Genomic DNA, 25,812 nt, shown 5'->3' with positions numbered 1-25,812 from the left:
GAAGAATAAACATCAGGTAACTTGTTTGTTAGATGAATTGACACGTAAAACACGGTTCCTCAGGAGCAGTACCCTCAAAGTCCACCTTCCAGCAGCACTCTGTTTATGTAATTTCAGAGGATGGGAGTGGCTAGATGATGGAAAGGGAATTAGGGTGGGTACTGCAGGGAGGGAGACCTGAAACAGATAGATCCTACAGTTCGCACAATAATCCTGTGTTATCTATAACTTAGCTTCAGCTAAGATGTATGACTATAAATATAGACACAACCAAACTCTTACCTGAAAGAAAGGTTTAGAATCAACCATGCATTGTGACTTTGACTTTTATTCCAAGGTGTTCTCTGAGGCAAAATGGTATGGATATCGGGTACTGTTCTTAGTTTTATTCATAAGTCTCTTAAAATATCTCTTTCTGCTGAGAACTTGAAACTCCTTTGATGTAAATATCACATGGTACAATAGAATTAAATCAAAAGAAATGTCTTGTCATACAAACGTTGTATAAATGTTATATTTTCTTTAAGCTGTCACTATACGTACTTTTCTATTTTTAGAACTCTTGTACTGTCTCTTTTAAGAATAAAAGTTTGAGTGTTCAAATCAGCATACAAAGCGCCATTCGTACAAAAATAAGAGTATGTGGTTTTCTCAGCAGCCTATTAAAATAAACATGGTACATGCTGAAAAAGACACTTCCTACCGTGAGACAACTGCTCTGGAAATGTTCGAGTCTAAACCGCTCCTCCTAGGGCTCTCCGCATCGGTGACCAAAGACCAGGAAAACTCCACTGCAAGCATTCAGCAAGGGCCTGCTGGGTCTCATATACGAGCTGGCGTTGTCTTGGTAATGCTGCCATGATGATGGGAGCACCCACTGTTTTGGCCACGTGAAAGGGGACATCACAGGTGCCTGGCAGCACACTCCAAAGCAGCGCAAAAGGTTACAAAAGTATTAAACAGAAATAAAGAAAAAATGACTCTTGCGCTGCATTCTTTCCAAGGGTGCAGTGCAAGTAATGGTCTATACAGATGGTGATAAGACCAGTGTAATTGTCACACCTCTGCAAGCCTGCAAATGTCCTTTTAATCAAGTGCAGAACCAAAGCATCAGTTCAGAATCACCATTGTGTCAGTTCAATAAAAGTGCAGAATTAAAGTACCATTTCACCACTCAAAGTATCAATTCAACAAGGCCAGAAATCAGCAATATCCCCATTGGGAACCTCTGTTGTTGACAGAAACAGGGGCGATCATGACAGAATTAAGTGATATATTGCATACCAGTTGTGGTTGCAATTTAAATGCAGGATGAGGATTCAGTTTTTAAACATAGTTAAGAAGACACAACAGTTGAGTTGTACTCATTTTTGACAAAAGATACTGTGCCTCTGGATTTAAGACATCCTATCAAAGAAGAGGTGTGGGGTTACACTGGCAAATACATTGGACTTGTTGAAAAAGCAGAACCAGCGAAAATAAAGATTTAACCAGATGTAATTTTTCCTAGAACCAGGTACTAGATACTTAAAGAAGAGACAGAGGAAGGAATGAAACCAGTGATTTAAAAAATGATTGAGCAAGGAATTCTCTGAGAGGTACTTGGAAGTCCTTGAAATTCAGAAGTGATGGGAATTAAAAAGAGGAATGGCAATGGAGGATCATGCAGGATCTCTGAAAAATAGATAACATTGTTGTTCCTTGTTGTCCAGTGGTACCAAATCCAGCAGTTATATTGTTTGAAATTCCATCAGAAGCAAAATGGTATAGGGTCATTGACTTATGCCAAGTGTTCTTCTCAATCCCATTACATGAAGACTCACAGTTCCTCATTGCATAGCGACCCGGTCTGGTAGCAGTGCAGGGGTAGGGATACGGAAGATCTGTTACAGCAAAAACTGACACTAGACTATAGTGTATGCCACTACCAGCACAGGGTGTCGCATAGCCATGACTCGATTAGGGTTGGGGTTTAGATCTTCCAGTACCACTTTTTAGGATGCTGTACGGGTGGTCACACATGTACTTCAATGAAGCCCTGACCACCACCAAAAAGTGTAGGTAGATCCATTTTTGGTCCTGAGGAATTGCCATCAATAGATAACAGGCAAGAAACATGTTGACCTATTACATCAGCACATATCCCCACAAACCTTAGAGTGGGAGTATGCGTTTTTCTAGTTTTAACCAGGGTAGTGACCACAACTCATTAAAATTGTTCTGAGTGGACCACTATTCCCTGTTTTAGTTCACGCACTCACAACATCACCACCTACACCCCTATCTCACAACAGGGCCCTCACACGCACTGCACCCAATGGCTTAAGGAATAAAGATCTCCGCCAAGTAGGCCCCATCATGGGCGCCTGATCGGGTATTGCAGCACCGACCTGAGTAGAGCATACCCAATGATGAAGAAAGACACCTGCTTGTTGGGTGTGTGAGGGTCTTTTTCCAAAAAGGAGGAACCACCTCTCCTGCCAGTGTGAATACCCACACAACAGGGTTCACTTTCGAGATCACAAACCTCCACCTGCAACACTCATTAGGAACTACATACCTTGTTGGTTACACTAGTCATTGGGCATGTATGCTGGACCATATTAAATAATAAAGCCCTTTTGTCTCCCCCTTGGAAATAGTGTGGTGTAGGATCCCACAAGGCTGTAGTGAGAGCCCTCAGTTTTTTCCCAAATACTGAAGACATTTTAGAATTTTTTTAATTGCTATATGACTCAGTCCCAGTTCAATATAATGATGAGTTGTTAATAGCAACTAAGATTAAAAAGGGCTGTAAACTGGATACAATTGCCTTGTTGAACCAGCTACATGAAAATGGTCAGAAAGTCTTCCAAACAAAATGGCAGTATTGTGAAAAGAAGTCATTTATCTTGGACACCAAATTGAAAAGGGTGTGAGAAAAGTCTCTAAAGAACGTGTTTCTGCAATTCTGAAATTGAGTTCACTGACCACCCAAAGGGAGGATAGGATTTTCCTTGGATTTGTTGGGTACCTTTGTCAGTAGATTCCAAACCTTTCCTTGACTTGATTGTGAAACCTTTAATAAGGTTTACATGCAATGATATACATGATCCCGGTACCAATTGATGATGAGTATCTTGCCGCATTTAAGAAACTGAAAGAGAGTTTGTGTCATGCTACCGCACATGAAATGCCTACATACAATATGATGTTTTCTGATTTTTTGTCACAAGATGGATGTGCACTATTTATTCGCATTCAGAAACACGGAGGACAATTGCCTTCATTGGCGTGTACTTCAGGTGTATTGGATCCAGTAGCTATTGGTCTTCCAGGTCGTTTGAAATTGGTTGCAGCAGTTTGTTTGGCAATTGATTAAAATGAAGGAACTGTGAGGGATCATACTTTTTTTTTTTTTTTTTGGAACAAACTTTATTGCTGACTTTAGCAAATTTGAAATGTATCCGTCAGTTTACAGTGACAGTCTTTTACTTTGTATGGAGAACATTACACATATGGCTTATAGTGGCTATGTGCGGCATTTCGTAAACGATAAAATCGAAGGCAATGATCCCCAATAGCGTCGTTAACATCAAAGTAAGTGATCTGGCAATATAAATCGACAGTAGGAGACAATTACATTCCAAGAAACAAGCGAAAGATCATACTTTAATGGTCTATGTTCCTCTTTTAACAAGGACAAGAACGCAGCATATAGCGAACAGTAGAATGACTCATTATGAGCAAACTATTCTCGCAGCAGAGAACATTTCTATCCAAAGATGTAATGTCCTGAATCCAGCAACAGTGAGTTGGAGCACAATTGCATAGAAGTGAGCAAATTATGCACAAAATCAAGATCAGATATAAAAGAAATACCATTTTAACTTTCAGATCTGACATTATTTGTTGATGGCTCTTGTCTAAGAAACCCGTTTGGGAGACTGAAAGCTGTTTATACAGTATGCTCTATCACAGAGACACTTGTAGCATCCTCCTTACCAAATGTGATATCAGCACAAGTATCAGAATTAATTGCCTTAACAAGAGCTTGCTGCTTATCGGAAAATTTTAATTTGCCAATCTATACAAAATGCCAATATGGTTTTGGTGTTGTTGATGATTATGGACTGCTATGGTCACAAAAGAGAATTATGACATCTTCAGGATCTCTGATCAAAAATAGTATGTATATTTTAGATTTGTTGGGGCAATTCAGAAACCTATGGAAGTAAACGTGGGTAAGTGCACAGCCCATAAGGTTGACAAGGACATTGCTACATTAGGAAATACATGTGAAGACCAGATGGGAAGATTCTGTGCTTTACAAAAAGAGTCAATTTAAAAAAAATGAAAATGATGATTGCACAACTGATATTGTACAGAGTTCCAATAATGTAACTTGTTACTTTATGGATTCTATGCAAACATATTTCAGTGTATTCAAAGAATTGAAGGAGGATGCTGCTGAAAATGAGAAATAAAAATGGGAGAAATTGGGCCACAAAAAGAATTATCAGGATTTATATGTACATTCACAATAAGAATATGTCCTTCCAGAATCAGTGTTGCAGCCCATGTGTAAATATTTTAATAATCAAACTCATTTAGGATTTTTAGGAAATAATGGGAAAACGTGGGATTTCCCCATTTTGCTGAAGATATGTGTAGTAGTTGTTTAACATGCCATTTCAATAATCAGGGCAAGAAAACTGTTACGGTTATGCATCACATTGACAAATCAGAAGGTCCATTTACGAGATTGCCAGTATAATTTATTGAGATGCCACAGTGTAATGGATTGGAGTATGTCTTGGTAATATTCTGCGAGTTCTCTAAATGGGTGGAAGCATTTCCCACAAGAAGAAACAGATAGTGTAACAGTTGCCAAATTGTTGTTGAAGGATTCCAAGATTTGGCCTCCAAACTTCTATTGAGACTGAACGTGGCACACACTTCAAGAATGAAGTGTTGCAGTTAATCTGCACAGATTTTGAGATCAAGCGGAGATTGTATTGTAATTGTCAACCACAATCTTCAGGTTTAGTGGAACGTGCAAATGGTACTCTCAAGAATAAACTGGCGAAAGTCTGTGCTTAAACTGGTCTGAAGTGGCCTGATGCTCTTTCCCTTGTTTTGATGAATATGAAAAGTCTCCTGACAGGAAGACAGGCTTATCCTTTCATGAAATAGAGATGGGCAGGGCAATGAGACTTGCATTTGTACCTCCACTTGCATTAGTTCCAATGACTGATGACATTGTTCCGGATTATTGCAAACATCTGGTTGATGTTGTTCTGGATTATTGCTAATCTGTGGTTGATATGATAAAATCTGTCTCTCATCAGGTGAGTGTGCCAACTGGAGACTACAAGGATACACCCTGCCATGGAATGAATGCGGGAAATTGGGTGGTAATGCATAGACATGTTTGTAAAGATTGTCTAGATGAAAGAAGGCGAGGGCTTTTCCAAGTCATATGAACAACAAATTGTGCTCTCATATGTGCAGGTCTTCCTCAGTTGATCCACGCAGCTCCCACGAAGAGAGTAAGAGTAGCTCAAGCCATGGATGAGGCGAATGATCAATGTACACAGTCTACTCACCAAGCTCTGAGCCAAGTTCAGGTTTGCAGCTTGACTCCAGAGGGATGAGTAAAGATTTTTCTGGAACTGCTAAAGATTAAAAGTACAAAGGTGTGAGCAAAAAGTTTAGGTGAGTTAAAGTTCAGATGAAGAACATGAAAGTCCTGTTACTAAGCGATCAAAGTGAAGAGCTACTACTATGCAAAAAACATGAAGTATAAATGGTAGCAAGAAGAAGTAGACTCTGATCACAGTAGTGACAAGTTAGAATTGAAAGTTAAAGTGAAAAAGACCCCTTTCAGAAGAAAGAGATTCACTGTGGTGAAAGCAGACAGAGACACATTTGATAAAAGTGCAAGCACAAGTCTAAGTCAGAGCTCAGGATTTGACTCAAGTTAAAGCCAAGAATAGGACTAAAATCAAAGGTTTTCTGTTGAAAAAGAGAAATCTGCAGATATTCCAGGAAGGAGAACTTGTAAAAGGAAGCACTATGAACCAGAAAGAGACTTTGGAGCCTTTGAGAGTCAGTTGAATTCAGAAACTCGTGAGAGTAAATTGGCAGTTGCTAAAAGATCAACCAGAAGGAGAGTTCCAAATCAAAAACATGCTTTGCCGGAGTGAGTGTAGTTAGCCACAGTATCGGAAGAAGAAGAAGCAGATGAGATTAAGAAGGGTTATTTCTGAATGAACAAAAGCCAATATTGTTTTGAAAGTGGTTCAGACACAGAGACTGGCACTGAAGAACCGCCACTCTGAAAAGTAAAATAGAGACTTGAATTATCCAGGCCTGATGGAAACAGATTACAAGAATCAGAATTTATTTTCCCTTCGAAGCTGAAATGCCACCTGAATTCTTTTTGATCTATGACAGAATTGTTTTGAATTTTAAGACATGAACTTTAACAAAGACTAAAAAGCCAATACTGATTCCCTTTCCTTGCTTTTATTATTGTTTAAAATGAATGAGAAAAAAAGAAAAATATTGTTTAAAAAAAAAAGAAAATTACATTTCTTTATTGGCATTTAGAGATATCATATACACAATCCCATTGAAAGGTATTAGAGCATAGTACATCTTGTTGCCAAAAGTAAAACCAAAAAACATAACAAAAGATAACGTGCAGGGAGAAGAACTGTATCTATTTACATTATCAGGAGATAGAGCATCTTACTTATGAACCTGGATCCATGGCAAACAGATTAGACCACAGGCACATAATACATTTCACAGCTTCAATGGATTAATCCCATAGCTATAAACATGATGAAATAGGTGTTTACTGGATGGTGTGTTTTACTGCGAGCCTGACTATTCACCCGTCCGTTGTCCAGGCAGTGTGGGTGAGCATGGAATATCTAGGTTGTGAGTGCATAGCCAAGTCAGGAAGGGGCTCCATATATCCCTGGGTCTGGAGGCTACAGGCATTATTTTCCAAAAGATTGACAGCTGTTCCTGATAGAAGGTGATATTGAGTATCCAGGCTTTAACTGAGGTAGGAGCCGGGCCTACCCCAGTTCATGGCCACCCTCCGCTTTACTAACAACAGCAGCATTGCAAGCAACCAGCGGGTTTCAAAAGGGACGTCCTTCCCATATACCAACAACTCTAGTAGGGGTGTGGGTTCCATCTGTATCTCCAGTATTTTTTGGATAATGCGAAAGCATCTGCCCAGTATGTTGCTACAGTGGGACAGCTTCATGCCAGGTGCAAGGAGGATGTGTGTGCTGCGTGGCATCTCCATCAGTTAGTGTCTGAACAGATGCCCATACTGTGTAGTTGTATGGGTGTCCTGTAATAACGATTGAGAAATTTAAAGTGAATAAGCCTAAGTTTCTAATTAGGGGACAATATCTCCAATTGTTCGCAGCAAAAGCACCACTGCTTGCCTGTAATAGGTGGATGTAGCTCAGTATCCCACCCTGCCCGTGCTTACGACTCGGTCACAGGAAAGTGTTGCTGCACATAAGTGTACAATCGCGTGATTATACGTACACAGGTAGGGATGGCGGTATATCTAGTTCGCTGACTTGTTCTGGCTCTGTTTGCGGTACCCCGGGGTACCGCAAACAGAGCCAGAACAAGTCAGCGACTTGATGGAATCGAATTGAGCTTCCAAACGTGCTGTTCGGTATCCAGAGGAAGCGAAAATCGCGTAACTACAACGTACAGATACTACAGATCTGACTTCCTTTAATAAAAGTGGAAAAATAACCACGAGACTAGGAGCCACAATGCGTTCCTACAATTAAATCCGGTCCTGACGAAAGCCTCTAGACTACAACAGAAGTCTGAAACATGTTGACCCATGACAGTATGGTAGACTAGTAACTTGGTCTATACCCGCACTCTTTATTTTTTAATTTCCCACATCACCACTGCTTCAATAAAAATATTTTTTGAGAAAAAGTGATGTAGAGAATTTTAACCTCCCTACACTTGAGCACAGTCACACCCTCTTTTTATATATATACCATATATACTAACACAAACCCAATGATGATGCTGTGACAGTACACCTAGGCGGAGAATCAAGATATACCACCATCCCTACCTGTTTACGTATATGAGGGTTTATTATGACGGAATCGACACAAATAAGACCCTGGTTACACAGGACAAGTGGTCCATTCTCCCCTCATTTTGATTTTTTATGGTTGATATATTGCCACAGTCAAGTGGGTAGGGTTTGTTATGTCAGCCTCAATCGCTATGTGGGGCTGAAACGGGGTTGGATACAGCCAATGAGGGAGAAATTGGGCTTGTGCGCAGAAGACATAGAGGGGAATGTCCGGTGCTCCCAATCTGCCCTGGTTCAGCAGGAGCATGAGTCCCTCCCATGCGATCATAGCCTGCCTGCCCATACCAGTGAGATCATCAATGAGCACAGTGTCTTAAAAGAGGCTTGAGTGAATGGAAGAGGAAGGTTCACAAAAATATATAAAAATTAGGGAAGGACAACCATTTTGGCTATCGTTATTCTTCCCGCAAGAGTCAGCGGCAATTTGGACCAGGTTTTCAACTTCCCCTCCAATCAGATGATAATGCGCCAATAATTCATGCTCCAAAGCTCTTGTATATCCCTACTCAGCCAGATCACTAAATATTTGACCGGGCCATCCGCCCACTTGAGGGGGTAGTCCAGTTCGAAAGAATTTGTACAATCAGTTGGGGAAAGAGTGTTAATTTAGCCCAATTTATATGAAAGCCAGAAAAACAACAGAATTTTGTAATTTCCCGAAGGATAGGGAGTATGTTTTCTTTAGGATCATTAATATACAACGTGATATTCTCTGCATATAAGGAGACGATCAGTCCTCTGGATGTGAACCCCAGTCCTCTAGCCACATAGTGTTGGCGGAGATATGCCACAAGCGGCTCCATCACCACAGCAAATAAGAGTGGGAATAAAGGGCAGCCTTATCAAGTTCCAGAGGTGATGGGGAATGTGTTTGAGAGCAAGCCGTTTACTCAAAGTTGAGCTGCTAGCTCTGAATAAAGCAATCTAATCTGTTGTAGGAATAGTGGGCAGATCCCCAGCCTTGTCAGGACAGCAAATTGATATGGCCACTCCAGAGAGTCAAAGGAGTTGGTGGCATCTAAGAGGGCCGGTCAGAATAGGTGATTGGGGGTTTAGATAGTGAAGTACAGCAAAAAATGTGCAAAGGTTATGTGCGGTTGATCTGTCGGCTATAAAACCTGATTGGTTGGGCTTGGCTATAAGTGGTAGGAGTGGCTGAAGTCTCTTAGCAGCAAATTTGGCATACATTTTGCTATCGATGTTTATTATCGAAAGTGGGCGGTAGGAGTCCCTGTGGTTTGGAGTTTTCCCAGATTTCAGCAATGTTAATATTACTGCCTCGCGCATTGTAGGGGGTAGACTTACCATCTTTAATGATTCCAGTGGCTTTGTCATTGGGCAAACTATTAATGAACTGAAGGATATCGTCTGTAGTGAAGGGCTCATCCAGGTATGCTCTATGGGCCCTGCCTAAGCACATCAGTTCTATAGAGTCTAAATATGTCTGGATTTCCTCAGACATGTTGGGCAGGGTAGATGTGTAAAGCATAGAGTAAAAGTGTGTAAGGTGTTCTAATATCTCCTGAGGTCCTCTCACAGTTTTCTGGTTCTCATCAACTAGATCAGTGATATAAGCCTTGTTGTGCGGTGGTCTAAGAATGGAAGCAATGACTTTACCTGGTCGATCCCCCTCCCCATGTCGTCTAGCTAGAGTGTGTTTCCCAAGAAATTTGACCTCCCTCTGTGCCTCCTCTTCGTATTTGGAGATTTTCCCCCTAAGTGATGTCAAGTGTTCAGGGTCGCTTGTGTTGTAATATTTCATACTCTGTGTCCCGTATGTGAGATTCCAGCTTCTTAAGTGACTGTCCGATGGCCTTCAGAACGCCTGCTTGTCTGGCTATGCAGTGGCTGTGTATACCTGCCTTGAAGACGTCCCATAGTGAGGCCGAGAGGACACTGAGCCTTCATTTAGCGTGAAGTATTCAATTATGTCTCCTCTAATTTCTTCCCTAAAAGCAGTGTCTAGCAAAGCCCTTGGTGGGAGCCTCCAGTTAAATCCACAACATGGTATCGAGGGGATCAGTAACCGTAGAAGGCAGGGGACATGGTCAGATAGTGTTCTGGGTAGATGTTTGATATCTACCGTCAATGTTGCTATGTCTCTGGACACCAACCAGAAATTGAGTCGGGACCAAGCGTTGTGTTGAGTCGTGATGCAGTTGCCCTCAGTTACCCCTGGGTTTCACTGCCTCCAGATATCCACTAGCCCATCATCACGCATGACTGTGTTCAAAGTAGCACTGGCATTCATATAAAACTTTGGGGATGCGCCCCTTCTGTCATAGAATCACCTAATATGGAATTGAAATCCCCCCAATATAATGGTGTCGCAGCCTAATAGTGTGATTTTTGCCAATATTTTGCTGAAGAATTCAGGCTCGTCTGTGTTAGGACCATAGATTGCCGCCATGACAACCTTCGTATTAATGAACCCTCCAAAATATGAAATGTTAAACTGGGTCAAGCTGAGAGTGTGTCATGTTCCATTCCAGACCCTGGCGTATAAATATGGCACTGCCTCTAGCATAGTTTGAGTACACTGATGAGTAAATGTCGCCCCAGTGGTTATGATGTAGTTTGGTGGCAGATGTGTTCTGCAGGTGTGTTTCCTGAAGAAAACAAACATCTTTTTATGTCTTATCAAGTAAGATTGGATAAGTTGTGTTTTCCTATAGTCATTCAGGCCTCTGATATTCCAAGTTAGGTAGTTATATGTTGTCATATGTAAATGATGTGTGAGCTGTTCATACTCGTGTTCACCCGAGAACCATGCGCTCACTTAAGGCCTTCACTATTGTTCCTATTTATGTCATTGATGGGCAAAGAACTGCAGTGTACCTGTATCTATGTACGCTGCTTAACTTGTGCGATGATGCTGTGATATCATTCACCCTTGAACAACAACTTTAACCCTAATATTCCACCCCCCCCACAGCAACCCCCTCCATCAGGTTGTGCATACATTACCCCCCCACTCACGAACCATAAAGTACCCCAGAAAAAGTGACTAAAGTGAAATATGGGAGATCTTCCTGGGGGCATGAAGTCGCCAGCGTACTACCCAGCCTTGAGGCAGGGTGGCTGAGTATTGAGGGAAGAGACAAGAGATGATTCCCAACCTTGTCCAGAATACAGTGTTTACAGCATCCCACGTGGAACAGTTAGCGCCGAATAGCAGTCGGTAGGTTAAATTTTCTGTTACCCACATGGGTTCCGCTGGCTCCAGACTGTTTTTTGAGGCAAGGTTTAGTCATTGTCACTTAGGGGCAGATGTACGACCAATGTTTGCGGTGGCAAAAGGGTATTGAACCCTTTTGCAACCGCAAAAAATGGTGGGGGTATGTGCCAACGCTATTTTGCAAGTCACAGACTCGCAAAATAGTGTTTGCTACTCGCTATTAGGAAGCCACGTGCCAAGCGCATCCCTTCCTAATAGCGAGTCTACATGGTATGTACCATTGCTTTGCGGCTGCATTTGCAGTCTCAAAACGCTTGCAGTTTACCACCTACTTCAAGTAGGTAGTAAACCATTCGCAAACGGGAAGGGGTCCCCAGGGGATGTGAATGGGTGCGACAATATGTTCTTAAGACTGGCATAGCTGGGGGGGGGACAGTGGGGGCGGTCCGCCCCAGGCGGCACTATTTTCGGGGCGGCGGCCGCGCGGCACTGATGGCCCATGGCGGTGGTCTTTATACTTTATTTGCGGACACTGAGTGTCCGCAAATAAATTATAAAGGCCGCCCCCATGGGCCATCAGTGCCGCACGGCCGCCGCGGATGTGCGTGGGTCCCAGAGCCATCAATCTTGTAGCGCGCGAAAGCACTACCAATGATGGCTCTGGGAATCAATTTTGGCCAGGCCCTCCCCCCCGGTGCTGAAAGAGCTGCAGTGACGTGCGTGTGCACCACCACCACGCGCTCTTGAGTCTGGAGAGTGCAGGTAGTGGTAATGGCTTCTGCGTCACACCATTGTCGCTGCCATGGATTGATCATTCTGCACTTGTATGTGCATCAAGGTCTGATACCAATTGAGGAGTTTAATGTCCAGCATTTAAAAACAACTTGCATCGTTTTGTTTGGCAATTACTTTGTTTTAAACATGTTTGGTTTTTGGCTATTATATATGTAAACTTATACCTGTTTGTGGCAGAAAATGCATGTTTATTGCATTTTCGTTTTGATGAGATAGTTGTGTTTCAAGAAGCACAAACATGACTTGCTTTTGCGCGTAGTCGCTAGGATTTTTACAGCGGCCCCACTTTTATGCAGAGGGAAGATATGAGCCCTTATGTTTCAAGGACTCAATGTTCTCTGTGTTCGGGTGCTTTATTTTTGATATTTTTTTGCTGAGCCTCTTTGTTGATCAAAAACTGGCTTCAGCTGGGCACACTCTGGGCAAACGGGGTCATCTGTCTGTGAAGCACGAAGTGGCAATAGAAAGTAATATCTCTGAGACTTACTGTTGTTTACTGGCAGCTCCAGAGAAGGCAAAGCTGTGAACTGACCATCAATTAGAGAAGTAAGAGTTAGTTACCCCAAATTGTACTGTCTATGATAAAGGCACTGGGCAACCATGGCTCAGTATCCTGCCAAAGTAAGTCAGCTCAGAAGGTTCTGCACTTCCTTCATGTGTACAGATGTGCGAGATACATGGTCAGCATCTTTTATAAGGACACTGGTATTGTCATGACTCTTTGGTGTCTTCTCTTGGGATGCTCCCAGCACATGCCGTCATGGCTCTTTTATAACCAATGACCAGGCAGCTTCATGGTTTTAATGTGTACAGTTTTGTGAAACGTTGAAAGGTGGGTCTTGGAAATTAAATAGTTTTTCCCTTTTCCAAATGTATACATCAAACGTGTCCTGTAAGTGAGGTAGGTGAGATGGTTGAGAAAGATCAGGTTATGAACATCTGGTTACTAGTGAAAAGTGGTTGCATTTGTCAAAGCCTGTTTTTGATGTTAGACATCACCTGTGCATCACTTTAATTTGGAATGGTATATACCTAATTGATGCTGTGCGGCAGACAAAAAGTGCATAAAATCATAAATTATTTTCTTCTAATTAAAACCACTTAGAACATTTAATAATGAACTCATACAGCCCGAGTCAAACGTGAACTAGTTAGTGATAAAATGCACACGTTTCTAAAAGAGATATGAAAAGAATTAGCTGAAAAGATATGAAAAACCAAAGGAGTCTTTTGCTCAAACCAGTCTTTTTGGCCGAGGGTGCACGCACATGCGTACAAGCATCCGTTATTTGCTTTAGTAGCCGGTCCTCGGTGGCATTGGGGAGATAAGCCAAATGTGTGAAAATTTTAAATCAGCAGCTCTCTCAATTAAAGACAACAGCACCCCTTTGGGAGCAAAGACAGACTAGGCCATTGCTAGGACCAGTATAACAAGTTCCTTGCCGACCATCCTGAGAGCTTTTATTGGTTTTAATGTTTATACTATCAATTTTATAGCTTTGTATTACAGTGGTGCTGTAAAATGCACTTTGAATCCCTGCCTGTCCTTCCCTTTTTATCGAGATACGCTATTCGCAATGGTTTCTAGTAGCTAAATAATAAAGATTTGACTTGATATGAAACACAATTATGCAAGGAACAAACTTACTTGTAGAAGTACAAATATTGTGAAAACAGAGTGTATTTTTCATTTCACAACTTAAAAAAAGAAACCTGGGAGTGTCCATCCTATGCAGCACTATCAGTATGAATTATTTACATATGAATGTAAACTATCTATGTGGAAACAACATCATCCGATGTTCGTGGGACAAATTACTAGCTTAAAAACACATGCAGAAAACTGCCATATAACATCTGCAAACTGCTTAATAGATAACATTATATAATTAACTTTCTTTGTGTGGTACTTGCACATTAAAGCTTATTTCTGCCTAGGCAGTGAGGCGAGTTTACACTTATTTGTGTCTTGTTTGATCCAGAGACACATAGAAAAGGAAATAGTGTATTTTTGTAATATACTAAAAAGTTGCCAGTGTCCTACCACGGAAGGCAAGATATTGCATGTGGTCTGCATTGCGGTTTATCTAGAGATTTGTGAGTATGTGTAACACTCACAGTAACCTATCTGCTGTTTACACAACTCCCAAACTCTCTATTGTGTCACCACCCTTTGCTGTAGTACTCATGGCTCATCAATTTCCTTTCCCCCAGGCTTCATGGGCAACAATTAACCCAAATCAAGGACTACCTTGGGGACATAAATAAATGTGAAAAATGATGTGTCCTTAGGTTTCAATACACACAATGCATTTCCTATCATATTTTTTATTATGAAATGATTCACCCTTAAAGATTCTTTTTAATATGGCAAATGCTGCATTTTAGCACATATTGGTCAAATCTAACTTTAATGTATAAACAAATCTACAAGGGTGCAGTCAGCATCTTCGGGGATTCTCGATTCGCAATTGGACGAATGGTTGTGCTTTTCTGAGGGACTACTCTTCTTCATGTAACTTAAATTGTAAATAGCTGCAATTTGTCAATATAAAAATGGGAAAAGAATAATTGAACAGGTTGTACTCCTAATTATAAGGGCCCCCCCTACTCCCCCATCACAAATTCTGGATTTCTTTAATCTGGTGTCATCAAAACCCCAAACATAATACTGTTCTAAGCATAGAATCTCCTGCTATATATGTTTCTGCCAAAATAAAAATTCTCTTTGCAAAGCCCTTGGTTGCTACTTGGAGCTGTGTCTGTGCTATATCAAATATTCAAATCAATATTGTTTGTTACCATTTTCCTCTTAAAATATCACTGTCAATGAAAATAATTCTTTTTCTCACTCAAAAAGTTTACATTTAGGGTTCACAACTGTTGGTAGGCAACCTATTGGCTAAACATTTGGTCAGTGACCAGCAGTGCCACCACGTGCACATGCAGTCTCTGTATATATAGGCGATAGCTGTAGTTACACTGGATCGATTATGAGTAGCAATTCTCTCAGCATGCACAATATGTACATGGTGCACTGTCAAATGTGCACAGTATGTAGGCAGGCCTCTATTGTATGCACATTGGACACCCTCTACATATAAGCAGGATGTATCCCTCAGACATATCAAAAGTGCATAGCCTCTTGCATACGCACGGCATATAGACCTGCCGACTGTGCCTATAATCAAGTTGGGCCTCTGCTAAAGTACCCAACATCTCCAAATCATGAAACCTCTAAGGACCTTATTCTGAGTTCCCCATTACCTCTGCAGGGAGATAACAGGGATGGAATTTACAATACAGACCGGTATCTCCCCTGAGTTTTCCCCTTGGAATGGAGAATAACATGCAATCCCAGTAATAACAGATCCAATTCTGCAAGTTTTTCTCCCCTTAAAAGGAAAAAAAATGGTCCACATCTGCAGACCTTTTCTATAACGTCCTGCGCACTAGTGTGCATTGCAAAACAAGTGGTGCACTTAGGGTGCAGACAGTTTCATAATGTCCTGGGTGCTAGGCTAGCATGCATTTAAAAACTGGCTGTGCACTTAGGGAGCAGACAACTTCATAATGTCCTGCGCTAGTGACAAGCACCAGAAATGGATGGGCACACACATAGCTTGGGGTCACAACCCAGGCTGGAAGGTATTGAATGTGGTGATGAGGAATAAGGTTAAAAATACATGGTAACGGGATGGGATAATGGAGTATGTCTAACGTTATGATGTAAAGCATGCCAAGAATGTCAGACCACAAAAGCAGTGTGCGATTTCTCTAAGTCACTAGGCCTTGTGTGAAATGAACTTCGATATATCAATAACAAGCTGGAGGTTTTTGGCGCGATCGAGCCAAGCTACACGGTTGACTTTATTGGGGGCTCCGAAGCAAATATGTCCCTTTTTCCACAGCCCCCCTCCCCCTCCCGCTATTGGCCATGGGCGGCAATCTGTTGGATAGCCCAGGGCGCCAGAAGCTCTAGCTACGCCACTGGCATTGCCCTTAAAAAATGAAACTGAAAAGTTTCAATTTTCTTTTTTAAATGCAACCCGTTTTCCTTTAAAGGAAAACGGGCTGCATGAATAAAAACTGCTGTATTGAAAAAGCAGTCACAGACATGGTCGTCTGCTGACCCCATCAGGCCACCATCCCTGTTAGTGCTGGCCATTCCCAATAGGGTTGCGCTTACCTCATGAATATTGATGAGGAATGCAATTTGCGACCCCATTGGGAAACACAAACATTGTCTGAGACACTGTTGCACATTGCATTTTGAGAGTCGCACATTGCGAGTCGCAAATTGCGGGTTGCAAAGCGACATAAATGATCAAATCGCAAAATGCAAGCGTTGTACATCTGGCCCATAGTCCAGTGTCACTGGGGTACCGCCCAGAGGATACAGCAGGTTTTTTTGGCCTCCATTGTGTTTGGCAAATTTTGAAGCCGATTTTAAAACAGTGAAGTAGTGAACATTGCTTTTGTGAGTTACTTTCAATTTAGCAGGATATAAAAAGGCATAGGAGACCCTGGCTTGCTGCAGAATGCCCTCACATGAATGAAATCACACTGAGCAGCTTGCACACTAGGTGTGAAGTCTGGGTAAAACGAGATATTGTTACCTTTGTGAGAGATGTGGCCCCTTTATCTAGCAACTCATAGAATTGTGTCCCTATTGCTGTAATTTAGTAGTCTTGCCAGAATTGTTCTAGGCATTGCCCCAACTGGTGGCCAGGGGCCCAGAGATCGGTGGACCCGCTCCAAGATAAACTTTTCCGAAAGATCTGAGCCAATTATCTTCCTTTGGAACTCCTCCACAAACGTTACCATCTTGCCTATTGCGGTGGTTTCCAGAATCCCAGTGATCCTAAGATTGTTCGTGCAGGATCTGGCTTTGAGATCTTCATTTTTGGCCCTTATAACATTTAGAATTTTTTCCATATAAAGTAATTGTTACTCAGATTCAACCTGAAATTTGTGTGTGTCAGATACATAGTTTTCCAGCAGATCAAGGCGCAGTTCATGGGAGTCGACCTGCTTTTTGACTTGGCCCATTTGAGATGTGAGTATATCAAGCTTGTTCTGAGGCTAGATTTGACTTCCAGTAGGAGAGATCCCAGGTCTTCATTTGCGCCCTGTGATTCCCCCTCAGACCATGCTCAGTATCCATTTCAGCTTCAGTTTCCATTTGGTGTGTAAGCCTTTTGTTATCGAACGATAATTTGGTCGCCTTAGTGTCATGTTTCCCATGTTGCTACCTTTATTGAAGTTAAAGCTAGGTTTGGGAAACAACGAACACTGGATCACACCCAGGAGGGTCTCCTACACAACCGCAGTGCAGGGGTAGGCGCTCCAAATTGAGGGAGTGAGATGCTTGGAGTTCTAAGTTTGTGGGTATCCTTCACAGAAAAAGAAGGGAGTGCCCCGATATATTGATCCTGCTGATTCGTCCCATCCCTATGTGCAGCAATTCGCCAAATGCACAGGCATCTGCACTCCTCTCAGCAGACTGTCGGGGGCCCAGGAAGGGCCTCAGCTGACACTCACACGAGCAGCAGGTTTCAGGGTCCAAGGTCTCACCTCAAGCATCGGCTGCCAGCACGTACCGCCCACCCAGCAGTGCACCTCGGCACAGCTTTCTTCAATCCAAGCAGCATCCCCGGCAACAGCCGTGGTCTTCAGCCAACTCACATGGCGGGCCCAGGTGGCCCCCCGATGAGGGCCCGGTGACAGCCCATACCTCTCCAGAGTTCGCAGGGGTACGCACCTCCTCAGCAGCGATGTCCGTGCAGCCCACCGGACCGGAGACAGCACAGCCGATGTCGGATCGCTTAACTTGCTGTTCACCGAGCTTGAAGGTGTCTCTCGTCCCTCCATGCTAAGGATAAATTATGATTTTGACTCAGCCGGCGGAGCCCTCTCAACAAGTGGCCATCTTGCTGCTTGGTGAGACCACACCCCCGAAAAAGATTACTGTTTTAAAGAAGAATTTGCAGTAAAATTATATGGATGACACAGCTAATAATCACATTATTAGTATTAGTTGCTCAGTTGGTGTGCTTATTGATTCCTGTAGGAAATGTTTTAGGTTATATAAATAGTAATGTTGCAGTTAAAACTATTTATGAAGAATTTATACAAATTATACCAATACATAAAGAGCATTTAGTTTGTGGTTTTAAGTGTGATGTGCATGTTTAAATTATTAGGGAGTATATAGAGATAATGAAAACTACTAAGTGCTACATATGTATTTACCTTCCCAAATCAGCCAAAGATGGTTAGACATACATAAAATTGGGGATTTCATATTCATTGTCATGTACTATATTTTTATTGCTATGTTCAATGACTAAGAATTCCTTTCTTCTTATGTGACTCATTTTAGTGTGTCTTTAGGGAATGTATTTATTGATGTAAATGATCGGAGAATTAAATATGGTGCATATTTGAGGATGATTGCACAAACCAGGTATAATACTAATCTGAATATGGGTAATTTGTATTTATTGAGTGATGAGGAGCGTGATTTTGTTAGTGAATATAACAAGAGAGGTGCAAAAGCAGTGACAAATGTAGAGGAGCAGAAGATTGCTTTGGGAGAAAGCAAGGAAGAGGAATTTAAGTTTTCAGGTTTACATTCATAGTTGAAAGTGGACCAGGAATAAAAGGGGAGATGTGTATGGTAAGGCGTAATCCTACGGAAGAATAGAAAGTAGAATTTGTAGGTAAACGTGTGTGTGACAAATCTTATGAGGCTAGTGGAGATCTTTTGTGTGAAGGGGAACCTATTATGAGGGGAATTTTCCATGTTTGCAAAGGACTGTTTATTTAAACCTGCTTAAAAATTGGGTGGGTTTATGTTATTGGCTTTAATTTTCCTTAAAATGTATCATAGAGTTGGACGAAGAACAGAGGTTGAGGGCAGTAAAACACAGTTTTGCACAAGTGGTATTAGATATTTTAGTAGCAATTATTTCTCCAATATATGCAATTTTGAGTGACAAATTATTTGTGCGAATTAGTAATTTTAATTATGCATATGATCATAACCAAGGATCTGATGATGTTGTACTTAAAATGATTTAATTATTTTGTTTAGAAGTCTGAATAATAATTAAGTATAGTAATGCCACATTTTCGTGTGAGACACCATTTATTTAAAATGGATGTCGTTTCTTGTGTTCTGCTTTGCTTGTGACTGATCATCCCTCCTTCCAATCAGTGACCCGCTGCGAGTCTTCTCTCCCTACAGTTTCTGCGCAATGCAGCCATGGTGATTTTCGCATAATTATAGATTTGCCACATTTGCTACACAATCCATCATCTGCTGGATAATCTGCAGATTTTAAACCAAAAAATTGTTTACAGCTTAAACGGTTCAAAAGTTACTAAAAACACATCAGCACAAGTTACCGCACAGTGGAAGGTGTTTTGTAAAGGTTTACTGGTCACCTTTCTGTTGTTTATTGCATATTTATTATACTGGTACTATGAAGTGTACCCAATAACTTGACAGTGTTAATAAGTGTAAAAACTATTAAATAATGATATAATACTATTTAAAAATGTGCTACATTGCTCTGTATAATTAGCCTTTTCTTGCTGCATAATTTACTCAGCAATGCTGCATAATTTGGCCCTCTCCTGATGCATGATTCCGGTGGCCCTGCTTACATTAGAATGTGTGTTTTGTGAATAAAACTTTCCATTGTGTACCTGATGTATCATATTGATGGCTTCCCGCAGCAAGTTCAGATGCAGGCATGCAAAGTGACAAAATTCTATGATCCATTGTTTCAGAGATGTTTCATATTATGATGTACATCTCTGGTGTGCTGTTGCTGAGAAAGCAAGCAGAAGAAATGGGTTAGTGTTAAGAACTGTTATAATTACAAAGTTATTTTTGATTTCCCAGTGCAACCTAACCATAATCAATTCAATTCAATAAGACTTTATTCGGTTATAAAACAATGATAACCATAAAAGTACATAAAAAAGACATATTATATCACATTTACTACAGATAATTTCAAATCAATAATGATAAAGATAAAATAGGTGTTAAAAGGCACATGGGCTCTAAAATACATTTAAAACAGTATTGATTTTCTTAAATGGAAAACATTTCTTAGAAATACAGAAACCGAGGCGACCGTAAATATATCCTCAAGTTTTCGTATAATCAAAAAGGCAGGTCGGCATTGTCTCAAATTCATACATTTTATGATTGGCTTAATCCACCTTTCCCTAGGTATATCATAATATTTACAAAAGAATAAAATATGAATGTCCGATTGGGAGGAAATGTTATCACAGGGGCATTTAATAATTCCAGCTGACCAGTCGTTCTTTACAGGAAAACTCACAGACCTAAAAAGAAACCCAAGTCTAAAACGTATCAACAGGAACTTTTCATGTTCCGTCAACCGCAGGGTTAAATATGGTTGGATATCCTGCGATATTAAAATCAATTGATGGGACATCACAGTTTTCTTTGTCAGTTCCGTTCGTTCTCTTAACTTCTCTAGGTACATAATACATAACCTTTTCAGTTCCTTCCTAGAGATCGTTGCCATAGACTCAGGATCATCATAGAATTCCGGATGGTTAATGTGACCGCAGAAGCTTTTAATATACTTCAGCCATTTTATTCGGTGCACATTCTCCAGATTTAGGGTGTCCCTCAATATGAGGCGATTCAGGTGACACTCAATTGTGGTCCAAACCCTATACCACAGGAGGACAGGTTGAATTCTAATGAGGTCCTCAATATATAACATTCCAAGCTCAGCATGGACGTTAAAAGTGGATGTACCGTCTGGGGTAGCTAAAAGAAATTTCAAAAAGCTATTCTCTGTTAGCTGAATACTAGCTACATTTGAGTAACCCCAAATTCCTGCACCATAAGTTGCCACGGCCACACAGCTGGATTTATAAATACACAATAACTCTTTCAATTGTTTCTTACCCATCTTTTTACTAAAAAGTTTAAGGGCCATTATGGACTTAGTGAATTGCATGTTTCTTCCCTTAACTGCAGCATTCCACTGACCTGAGCATTCAAACATGATTCCTAAATAGGGGAAAGTAGAAATATGTTCTAAAGGCTTAGACTCTATGAACATAACTTTTTTCCTCTGTTTAGTTTTGGTGCCACAATTCATGGAATAAGTTTTTGTGCAGTTCACCCTTAGGTCCAAACCAGTCATGAAAGTGGAAAAGGAAGTAATCATAGTTTGCATTGCAACAGGGGTCCTTGCCATCAGAACGGCATCATCAGCATAAATTAAGGCCGGGATATGGCGTTTAATTGCCGATGGCATGTCTGTGCAGTCTCGCAGCAAGACATCCTCAAGCCCATTGATGTAGATTGTAAATAAGAACGGAGCGAGGACGCATCCTTGTCTTACTCCCCTCGCAATGTTAAACATTCTGGTGCATTCTCCCTTTAAACCAAATCTGACTGTAGCCCTGGCCCCATTGTACAACTCTCTTAAAAAACAAATAATATTATCCTCAACTCCCAATCGTGTTAAAATTAACCATAGTTTGCTGTGTGTAACACAGTCAAAGGCGGAAGTTAAATCTACAAAAGTTAAAAACATTTTCCCGCCCTTAGCCTTAGTATATTTTTCCAAAAGGATGAATAAGTTAAGTCCTTGGTCAACAGTCCCGACCCCTTCCCTAAACCCATATTGCAAGTCGCTGATAATCTTGTGCTCGTCTGCCCACGCCTGCAACCTTTCAAGAATAACCCTGCCCACAATTTTGATGGTGGAATCGAGTAGGGATATAGGGCGATAGCATTTACAGCTTTCCCTATCGCCCTTTTTAAAGATTGGTACTATTATAGATTCATACCAGGTAGTAGGGAGACCTAACTTACAAGCAGCGTTCAAAAATCTGGTTAGTAGGGGAGCCCATAGTGTGAGATTATCTTTAAAGACATCTACAGGTACCCCGTCAGGGCCTGGTGCCTTGCCCCCCTGACTCAAGCTAATACCCTTCAACACCTCGCTCAGTGTGAATGTGAAATTCAAACTCTTAAATTTTGTGGATATAACCATAATCATATCATGTTGCATTTGCAGTTTTATTAATTGATATGCATAAATTGTGTATAAAAACCTTTGGCAATTTCTTGTTTTCCTCTGCAGACTGTCTTATTTTGAGACTTTCTTTTCTGACTCAGGTTGCAGTTAGTATTTTTCATGAGTTTGATGCTTAGAATCTAGAATGATTTAATTGCCTGCAATGGGATTTTTGTTATAATCCTGTATCTGAGCCTTCGTGGTAAATTATGTATTTCCCTGTAATGTTATAATTAACAATTATGTAATAAATCTTTTAAACTTCATTTTTTATCTAAAACTTAGCTGTATCCTTTCTTTCGGAGGATGCAGGCTACCAGCTGAGTACACCGTAACCCCCCCCCCCCTGCCATGGTGTAGGCACCTGTGCTCCATGGAGTTGCAGCTTTCTTTTTCCTATTTTTCTTCACTTATGCCACTGGGACCACCAGGTTTCTCTCCAAGAGAGGGTATGTGCACGCATATTTCCTTACCCGCCGGTGTATGGGGGCTCCCTGTGCCACTTGGTTGAGGGTCACTGGGGGGGTCCCAGGCATTACATTTGGCCGCCTTGCTGTTGGTCCTACGAGATAACTCCAGAATGCGAAATCTCACCAAAGGTGCTAGAGGTACGGTTACAGCCCACGCTGATTCTCCAAGCTTGGGCCAAAGGGTAAAAAAACAAGTCAGCCAGGCAGCTGCTCGAGCAAACTGTGCTGCAGCCCTTAGGAAAGACTTGGATTTGAATCCTGAAACTGCTGAGATGGCAAGCTCTGAGGCTGTCAAAACAAGGTCACCTTGGAAGTGTTTCAGTGGACCTTGATTCAAGCATTAGTATCAGCCCTTTCTCTATTGTTTCCCCTAGGGTAGATACCTCTACCTCATCAGATCCTACCAAGCCAAACACAGTGATGTTGGTCGATCAGCTGGGGAAATCAAGGACCTCAAAAAGTATCCTTTATTTTTCAAAGCCAAGCCCGGTTTGTCATCAGCGGTGCAGGAGGCGGCAGGGAATGGGTCCCCTTCAATGGACAACCCTATGGATTTGTGTAAAGATGGGAGTCTTAGGGATCCTACGGAGAGCAGTCACTCTCCCTCTCCTTCCACTTCTGCTTCTTTGCTTTTGCCTTCCTCTGGGGGAAGTTTATCTGAATTATCTACTCCTGTGGAAGATGTCCTGACCATACCAGTAGAGTCTATAACCTCGGACCCACAGGCTTTGCAGTCTGAAGCCAGGCCAGAACTGACTCAGGACAACTCCTCCCAAGACAGTAGATCCTTCTCTATGCAATGGGATGCCAAAAGCCTCCTCAACCTGATTCTGGAGGAGATTCGAGATCTGAAAGCCTCCCAATCTGCTGAAATTGCTGCAATTCACACCTAATTAACTAAAATTGAAGAAAATATGGCTCAGGTCCCGGTACGTCTTCTTGACGCTGAGACTAGGATTCCGCAATTGGAGGATCAAGTCTCAACTATGAATAACAAAGTCGCCGCCTTCCAGAGCCAGAGAACTGCATTGGAGTATAAACTTGAGGAATTAGAGAATCATTCTAGATGCTCTAATCTCCATATTCTTGGAATTCCGGAGGGCCTTGAGGGCCAGCAGACTCTACAATGGGTTGATTTGTTTATTTAAAAAGAATGTCCTCCCAGAGTTTAATAGTGATCTGACTCTTATTCAAGCCCATTGCGTGCCAGCACATCTTCCTCCCAAAGCCAAATTTCCATTTTAACTAAGGCCATAAAACAGCGACAGTTCACCTCAACAGAAGTCCCACTCTGTCGCATCTTCCCGGATATGTCGGCTTCCTCACCTAAAAGGTGGAAAGAGTTTGTACAAATGTTACATCTGTTCAAAGAGCAGGGAGCGCAGGCACTGATTGCTCAACAGACCAAGTTAAAAGGGCTAGGCAAAGGCAGATTTCAAATATTTTGTAATGTCCCAGAAGCACAGGAATTACTGCAACAAATTTCAATGGATAAATCCTAATGGCCTATAGACTCTACAATGTCAATACTGCACAAATTTTGATGGATAAATCCTAATGGCCTGTAGACTTCATAGCGTCAATATAATGTTGTAGTGTTAATGTTATGAATTTACAAATGTTTTCAGAATGTTTCTAAATGTTTTTTATCATTTGTTTAGGTTTCGTATCCTGGGGCTCGTGCTTCTTCTAGTACATCCTCTCAGGCAATTTGTCATCTATTGCCTTCTGAATTTTCTCTTTTTTTTTTTACTTGCTTTGCGTTGGTTCATTCTCTTCTCTTTGAATGAGGGGGGGGGGTAGGTAGTCCGGTAGCACTTGGCACCAAGTCATAGTGCAAGTTAAGGGGGGGATAGCCTGTCAGGTGTGAGCAGGGACGGTGGTCTGCTCATGGTGGATACGGGTGGAGGGTGGGGTCACGGGGTGGTAAAGGGAGCATGGGGGAGAATTGAAATCCATTTTTTAAATCCAGATGCATCCATTTATCATTAATAGACTTATATTTTGTTAGACCTCTTAGGGGGCCATCGACTGATGTCGGAGTTTTTCAGCACATTTCTATGCTATTAGGCTGTTTGGATACTATTTTGATTCATGTAAATGGATAAAATAGAAATCTTAAAAGTGGTCTCTTTTAATGTCTCTTTTAATGTTAATAGCCTCAACAATAAGAAGAAAATGTGGGCCATTGAGGCATGGATCAAGACAGAAAATCGAGCAGCCATTCTCATACAAGAGACTCATATACCAGCGGGGAAACTAGCAGATTTCCGAATGTTGAGGTCCAGGGCAGCTTATAGGGGTTTCTCCTCCTCTTCGGCATCTCATTGGGGTACCGCGATTTTCCTTAGCAAACAACTCCAGGCCGAGGTAGTTAATTTTGTTAACGATCAGAGCGGAAGATGGTGCTGGGCCACCTATAAATTAGGAAGTAGACTTTTAACTTTCGCTAGCATATATGCCCCAGTTGAGGATAATCCTATGCCATATGAATAATTTTTCCAATCTTTAATTCAAGTACCTGGTGAGCTGATCTTAGGGGGAGCTTTAATTTTCTAATGAACCCTAAAATTGACTCCTCAGCTATATCTAAAAAACAGCTAAAACCTAAATATCTAAAAGTCTTACAAAGTTATGACTTGACTTTGGACATATTTGATCCATGGAGGGCAGTATTTCCAACTAAGATCACCTATACTTGTTTCTCAGGTAGATTTCGTACCTCTTACCGAATTGACTTTTTTCTTATTTCTAGGAAACTGGCTTTTAGCCAGCAGAGAATCCTTCAGAATGGTTTTTCAGATCACACGATGGTCATTCTTGAATTAGACTTAGGTAAATATATAATGATTTCTTAAAGATGGGTGACAAATCGGCAATAACTAGTAGAAGGGAATTGGGTGCTCTTTATTAAAACGGGATTGAAGAGTTTCTTGAGCAAAACCATGGCTCAGCACCTCCGTATGTGGTCTGGGACTCACTTAAAGTCTTTATACGGGGATTAGCCATCGGAAAAAATGCCGATAATTCAAGGAAAGCTAGAGAAAAAAAAACGCATTTTAGAGCAGAAAGTGCAAGGGTCCTTTAATATATATTTCTCAGTAGCTCCTCTGCGTTTAACCAACGGCAGCT

The sequence above is a fragment of the Triturus cristatus genome, chromosome 6, assembly GCF_964204655.1.
Source record: "Triturus cristatus chromosome 6, aTriCri1.1, whole genome shotgun sequence".
NCBI lineage: Eukaryota > Metazoa > Chordata > Amphibia > Caudata > Salamandridae > Triturus > Triturus cristatus.
This window is presented reverse-complemented; position numbering follows the sequence as displayed.